This window comes from Propithecus coquereli, unplaced genomic scaffold (genome assembly GCF_000956105.1).
Source record: "Propithecus coquereli isolate 6110/MARCELLA unplaced genomic scaffold, Pcoq_1.0 Scaffold882, whole genome shotgun sequence".
Taxonomy (NCBI): Eukaryota; Metazoa; Chordata; class Mammalia; order Primates; family Indriidae; genus Propithecus; species Propithecus coquereli.
The window spans coordinates 303,506-311,319 of NW_012155085.1; the positions used below are offsets into that span (position 1 = coordinate 303,506).

General features: G+C 42.0%; 1 non-coding gene across 1 annotated transcript; it reads right to left on the minus strand.

Annotated features, from left to right (window-relative positions):
* Window positions 1-820: 820 nt before the first annotated feature.
* On the minus strand, window positions 821-902 carry TRNAS-ACU. Its single transcript has one exon. It is a non-coding gene; the product is annotated as a tRNA-Ser (tRNA).
* Window positions 903-7,814: the final 6,912 nt, after the last annotated feature.

Sequence of the window (7,814 nt, forward strand, 5' to 3'; positions counted from 1 at the left end):
CCGGGATGGAGTGCAGTGGTATCATCACAGCCCACTGCAACCTCAAACTCCTGGGCTCAGGGGATCCTCCTCAGCACCTGGAACTACAGGGGTGGGTGATCCATCCTTCCTTCTTCCTTCTTTCCTTCCTTCCTTCCTTCCTTCCTTCCCTCCTTTCTTCCCTCCTTTCTTCTTTCTTTCTTTCTTCTTTCTTTCTATAGAAATGGGGTCTCGCTCTTGCTCAGAGCTGGTCTCAAATATCCTGGCCTCAAGCAATCCTCCTGCCTCAGTCTCCCAGAGTACTAGGATTACAGGTGTGAGACACCACGCCCAGCCTTGGAGTGGCCTTTTTAAGTTCTGTCATATCTCTACCTAAAAGCACACTCTCTCCTCCTTGTCAAAGACAGGCATACTTAGACAACAACAGTTGCTTTTAAAGTTAGCATTAAGATAACAGATGAAAATTGCAGTAGAGATAAAATTAGCCTGCAAATGCCTTAACTCATAAAATTCAGTATGCGTAATTTTGTTTATATAACTCTACATAATTTTATCAGTTTTTAAAAATTTTATCGATGGCCTTCAATTGAATCTTCAATTGTTTCCCAATGGGGAATTCTGCTAAGCAAAACTTGTGAGGGAATGAAAATTCGGTGTGGGAATGAAACATAAATCAAATAAACTAACAAATTAAATTCACAGCCACTATAAATTCTACTGAGGAAGCAAAAAACAGGAAACATTAGAGGGCATTACTCAAATGGCTGATGAGTAAGGAATTCACTCACCAAATAAAGTGCTTATGCATCATTCGGGATTCTTTGAACAAAAGGCCAACTAATGGTGAGGATGGGATTCAAACCCACGCGTGCAGAGCACAATGGATTAGTAGTCCATCGCCTTAACCACTTGGCCACCTCATCGCATAGGGATCTGATCTCTTTGATTTCTTCCTTCGTGTAGTGCTCCCAGATATTTTTCTGGCAGCATAATCGAATCGCTTTTTCCAGGTTTAATTGTCATAATCATAGAGTCAGGTGTCTTAATGTACCTTTCACAACCACAACAAAAATGACGGACGACACTTTAGAGTGGTGAAGTTACTTGGCAAATACCTGCTAACAGGGTGAACCAGTGCCTGGCACACCTTGTTGGAAGCAAGTCAACCCTATCTTGCTAACCCTGCTCCAGCCCCGCCGCCCTGCGTGCCCCTAAAGACACACTTTCCGACCTTCACTCCACCCCTCCTTCCACCGTTGTATTCTGTATTCGAGGGTTCGATTTCCCCGCCTCCCGATCTAAACTTCTGGCGTTCCTGTTTTCTGAGAGGTGCCAGAAACCTGGCTCTACGATTCCTTTTCGTTTGCTTTTGTAATATGCCCGAGAGCCAGGAGACGCCCTCTTTTCTCTTTTGTTATTTGCTCTAGAACTTGGCATTGATCAGTCTATGATACATCAGCAACAGGTGGGAACGTGTTTTTTAAAAAGTAGAGAAGAGCAAGCGTCCTGATGGGGCTCCTCTGGTTCTCGAGAGAAAGGAAGTCGCTTGTGTCCTAGCGCAAGATTGACTCAGCCTGGCTACCACCACCACCAGGAATGGCTTGTGGGATGGGTAACCCCCTTGATGCAGGAACCAGGATGTAGGGTCCTAGTTGTGGCTCTTTCTAACTCAAATCCCTACTTGGGAAGACGAACTGAGTAACCCCTAATGTTTCTTCCAGCTTTGACAACTTCTGACAAGTCATTCAAGTAAAGGAGAAAAATGAGGGAAATACCACACATTGTCATGAATATGAATATTTAGGTGACTCTGTTCTTGAACAATATCGCTGATTAAGTTCGAATTAAATAGGGATAAGAACAGTACTTAACACTGGTCCTTAGAAGGAAAATTTTCTTGCTGACTATATAAACGAAATTCTGTCTATCAATTTTGTGCAATGAGTAGTTCACTCGATCCTTTAAGTTTATTTTGAGAAAATTAACATACTGGCCAAAATAAGATAAAACGAAGAAATCAGAAGAAGCCACTTTTCTTATTAGACATTCCCACTAAATAAGCAGTGCATATACAGTACTTAAAAATTCTATTTGTCGGGCCGGGCGCGGTGGCTCACGCCTGTAATCCTAGCTCTCTGGGAGGCCGAGGCGGGTGGATTGTTTGAGCTCAGGAGTTCGAGACCAGCCAGAGCAAGAGCGAGACCCCCGTCTCTACTAAAAATAGAAAGAAATTAATTGGACAACTAAAAATATATAGAAACAATTAGCCGGGCATGGTGGCGCATGCCTGTAGTCCCAGCTACTTGGGAGGCTGAGGCAGAAGGATTGCTTGAGCCCAGGAGTTTGAGGTTGCTGTGAGCACTCTAGCCCGGGCAACAAAAGCGGGACTCTGTCTCAAAAAAAAAAAAAAATTCTATTTTTCCTACATATTGAAGTCTTTATGGATAAAATGATATGATGCCTGGAGTTTGCTTTAAAATACAGGAGAAAAAAGGTTATATGTATATAAAAATGAGATTGGCAAAAATATTGCTAATTCTTGCAGTTGGGTGATGGATATATAAGGCTTCGTTATGTCATATTTCCTACTTTTTGTGTTTAAAATTTCCATAATAAAAAAGTTATATAATGTTCAACTTTATTTCATTGCGTGAGTATGACAGATGTTGTCCTTGCACAGAGGAATTAATAAAATGGTCAGAGAGTATATCAGTAGATAAGCAAATACATATATAACTATGCTGACAAGAAAAGCTGAGGGAGAGACTTAATATTCTATTTGTCGGAAATTCCTTATCGACAACCTACAAAAAAAGGTAAGATAAAACTACAAAATTGAAAAACGTCGCAATCCCTAGAGTTCAAAGCTGCACGGGAAGTGCTCACTGGCCGGAAGGCCCCAAGCTTGTATCACCATTCCAAGAAGGCTCCTGTTGTCAAAGCCCCGGCTCTCTACCTGTCGCATTGAGGTGGAGCAGCGCCAGTTGGTGGTGATGTCACAAAACCTGACATGCTCCACGAGGTCTGGCAGGGGAAGGGCAGGGGCGAGGGTGGGGAACAGGGTCCTCTCTGTAGGTTTACATAATTTCTGACTTCCGTCTTCAAAAATCCCTTATAGTTGAGCAATAATAATGCTGACAAACACCTACATAGCTCGGACTCTGCTGCGCGCTCTCCCAAGCACTTTACACGGATTAATTCATGGAATCCCAGAACCACACTTCTGAGGTGGGTGCTCTTATTTTTCTGCCTGCCCAAGATCATACGGCAAAGAGTGGCCGAGCTGAGGGTTTTACCCGGGCAATCTATCTCTACGGCCCATGCTCGTAACTACCAAGCAGTATTTCAGACGTGAGAATTTGAAAATGTTTTTCCTCAAAGCTGAAGGAAGACACAGTCGAATCTGAGTGGTTTGTTTGAGGCTGGGGAGACGGTGAGGGGTGAAACTCAAGGTGTCAAAAGAATAAAAGCGGAACGGAGCGTCGTGGTGATCAGAAGCCACTCCTAGGACCCAATTTGCCAAATACCAATCCAGAAGCTGTGAAACGAAATCTGCTCAGTGCGCAAGTGAGGGCCTCTCTCGAGTTCTTTGGTGGCTTTCGAAGGACGTTACTCTGGGCTTCGGTTCTCTCAGATGGGGAAAACAGTGTTTGTATAGTAATTAGCCCAACGCGGCCCTTCTGCTGGTCACAATCTCCACACCCATCTAAATCAGCTGCCCCTGTTTGCAGCCTCGAGGGAATTGGGGACTAAGTTGTGTTCACCCTCTCCTAGAGAATTACGTGCCTCCGGACATATGGAGAAAAAGAAAGAAGGATAACTGATGAGCTGTAGGGAATGTCGGCAGTTGGTGACACCATTAACGCCATTCTTTCCCCTGCTGGAATGTTCACTTGCATTTCTGCAGTTATAAGTCTATGGTGTGAGATCCCAGGAAAGCTGCCCGAATCCTCCCTTTTGCTAAATAACCTTTCTTTCTGTGGATAAGCAAACTGTTAGTAGAGGAATTGAAATTTCTGAAATATTCAAAGCCGTAGGGGTGAGGGGAGTAGAAAGGATGGTGACCAGACAGAAGTTCCAATATTTTCCCGTGTTAAGATATGGATCCTAGTAGGGCCATAATTTCCCACCCACCAGTGATAAGTGCCAAGTAGCCTTTGGACATTCCCAAGACCACGTATGCTTCTCTCAAATTGCCCTACTCCTCTGTGCCCAAACGACCAGACAGAGGTAAAATCTGGTGGGGAGCGTAGCTGATGTTTTCTGCCACCAGAAACCAAATGAGCAGGATACAGGAGGTGCTTTATGGATATTGGTCTAGTGCTGGAGTGCTCCTTGGGAATTGGATGGACCTTGGGATTAAGACTCACAGGCAGTCTGCCAAACAAAGCCCATTCTATAGTTGAAGTAATTGCTTTGACAGACTCTTCAGTGAATCCACGCTCACTTGTTATTTTGCCCCATGTTTCTTTATTTTTTAAACCGCTTGCCAGCATGGTGGTTCACGCCTGTAATCCCAACACCTAGGAAGGCAGAGGGAGGAAGATTGCTTGAGCCCAGGAGTTTGAGACCAGCCTGGGCAACATGGTGAGAGACCCCCATTGCTACAAAAAATAAAAAATTTAGCCGGGCCTGGTGGCGTGCACCTGTAGTCCCAAGCTACTGGGGAGGCTGAGGCAGGAGGATCACCTGAGCCCAGAAGTTGGAGGCTGCAGTGAACTATGAATGCAACATTGCAATCCAGCCTGGGTGAAAGAGTAAGACCCTGTCTCTAAAACAAAAGCTGCTATTACCTTTAAGAAAAAAAATTACAAACATTCCTAAAATTCTTCAATCTCACTTTTAAGAGAATACAAAACTCTCATATCTCTAAAGTTAAAGAATAAATTCTAAAATATATTTTCTTTTTCTATTTTCTGGAAGTATATAGTTGCTTTTGATGAGGTTCTTTGGGATGGCTTATAAGATTTTACTATGGGTCAAGCTGTTCCTTATCAAAAGCTTGTGTTGGTTGATAACCCAGGGCTACAGACTGAGAACCAGCATTTCTATTGAGATAAGAATCCCTTGTAAGAAATGACATTAAAATTTGACCCTCACCCATTTGTTTTATTTAGTGGTTTGGAGACCATTCTCAAAGAAAATGTCTACCTCTCGAGGGTGGTGAGGTGGCTCATACCTGTAATCCTAGCACTCTGGGAGGCTTGAGGTCAGGAGTTTGAGACCAGCCTGAGCAAGAGTGAGACCCCCATCTCTACTAAAAATATAAAAAATTAACTGGGCATGGTGACATGAGCCTAGTTTCAGATACTCAGGAGGCTGAGGCAGGAGGATTGCTTGAGCCCAGGAGTTTGAGGTTGCTATGAGCTAGGCTGATGCCAGGCATTCTAGCCTGGGAAACAGAGCAAGACTCTGTCTCAAACACAAATACAGCTGGTCCATCAAAGAAAAGTGACCTCACCATCCAACTTGAATTGGAGCCTAACAATTCATTGAATTAATGTTACTCACTTCAAATGGCTCTAATAGTAGAATTTGATTTTTTCTTATAGTGATAGAATAGCTTTTCTAACAAAGGGTCTCACTTTGTTTTGCAACACACTTTACTGGTTGCTTAATGAGGAAATCATTTAGTAGTGAATGCTGTTTGAAAGATTGGAGAAAGAGAAAGAACAGCTTCTGCCAACTGGGAGTCTCCAATGTGGCCCTCAGCTCTCTCCTTTCTCTAAAAATTTACTTTATCTAAAAATAATTCCTGATTAATTTTATCCATGTCCTCCAAGGCTGTCATACTAGAGATAGCCAACATGAAAACTGAGCTTTAAACAATTAGGCTTCTCATTCTTTCTAACCTTTTTTTTCTCTTCTCCTCTCCTTTCCATATCAACACAAGACCACACTAGCATAGTATAATATCAGCCAAGGAAATTATCTGGAGTGCAGGGAGCGCGGCCAATGCTCCCTGCAAAAAACTGGATCCCTTTGGTAGAGTTGCAAGGGATAAGAAAATAATAGAAAAATGGAAAATAATGGAAATAAAAGAATACACAGAGACAAAGGCATAGTTTTATAAATTTATAAAGATTATAGGCAAAGTGGGAGCTCAGGGGGCCTAGATCTCTGTCAATCTCAAAAAGCCGCGGATGAAGTCTTACACGGTCACTTACAGGTAACAGTGATTAGTTGCCAGGGGTAACAGATTTACATAACAGCAGGTAGTTCCTCTTAGGTTAGCAGATTTTCAAAAGGCTTCTACAGGTCCCTTAACTAATTCTATCTACGTGAACAAACGGTTACAAAATCTTTCAAAGATTAACTTCTAAGTTCTAAGGTAGATTTATCATTTAACAGAGGGGTTAAACAGAGATATGTTGGCTCCATATTTTCTTTATCAGGTTATTGTGAATGGAGACAGGTAGTCTGGAGTTTTAAGCAGGAACTGCCCCTTAACTGCTTATAGCCAGGGTGGTTGTCTGTGGCTGTCTGTTCGGGGTGGGCATTCGTTTATCAGCTCTCATACTGTAGTTTTTAACAGATTCACTTTGCTTTACAAAGCAAATCCAAACCTTTAGGTCTGAGAAACATGGTGCCTTGTGGGATACAGCTGCAACTGTCTTTCTGAGACGCCCTCCTGAGGAGCAACAACATTTGAAATGCAAACCAATACGTTCACATATTCCTACAGGGCAAAGCTCTGCAAAACTCCTGAGACATGTCCTTCTCCAAATATATTTATATTAATTCATGGAGCAACACTGGAGTTTCTTTTTCCAGTTAAGGATCAACTGGAAAGACTTATGGGGTGTGCCTGTTGCAAGAGAAAGCAGATAGCATGCTTCCCACATAGATGATTTATTTCTCTCACTCATGCACTATTATAGAGTAATAATAGTCACATTTTTAAAAATTAATAAACTTTCTTTTTTATAGCAGTTTCAGGTTCACAGCAATTTTTAGAAGAAGGCACAGAGATTTCTTACATATCCCCTGTCCCCACATATTCCCTGTCCCCACCTATGTACAACCTCTCACATTATCAGTGTCCCTCACCAGAATGGTGCATTTGTTAAAATCAATGAACCTTCATCAATGCATCATTATCACCCAAAGTCCATAGATTACATTGGCGTTCATTCTTGGTGTTGTACGTTCTATGCATTTTAACAAATGTATAATGACATGTATCTGCCATTACAGAATCATAAATAATAGTTTCACTGCCCTAAAAATCCTCTGTGCTCCACCTATTTATCCCGTCTTCTCCCCCTAACCCCTGGCAACCACTGATCTTTTTACTGCCTTCATGGTTTTGCCCTTTCCAGAATGTTATGTAGTCAGAATCATACAGTATTTTCGTTGGCTTCTTTCACCTAGTAATATGCATTTAAGATTTCTCTATGTCTTTTCACGGCTTGATATCTCATTTTTTTAGCACTGAATAATATTTCGTTGTCTAGTTGCACCACAGTTTATCCATTCATCTACTGATGGACATGCCATTTGCTTCCAAGTTTTGGCAATTATGAATAAAACTGCTATGAATATCTGTGTGCAGGTTTTTGTAAGGACGTAAGTTTTGAACAGATACCACGGAGTGTGACTTGCTAGATTGTACGGTAAGAATATGTTTAGTTTTATAAGAAATTGCCAAACTGTCTTCCAAAGTGGCTGTACAATTTTGCATTCCTACCAGCAATGAATTAGAGTTCCTGTTGCTCCACATCTTTGCCAATATTTGATGATAGCAGTGCTCTGGATTTTGGCCATACTAACAGGTATGTCATGGTATCTCATTGTTGTTTTAATCTTTTGTGGTTTTAATTGAGCATTTTATA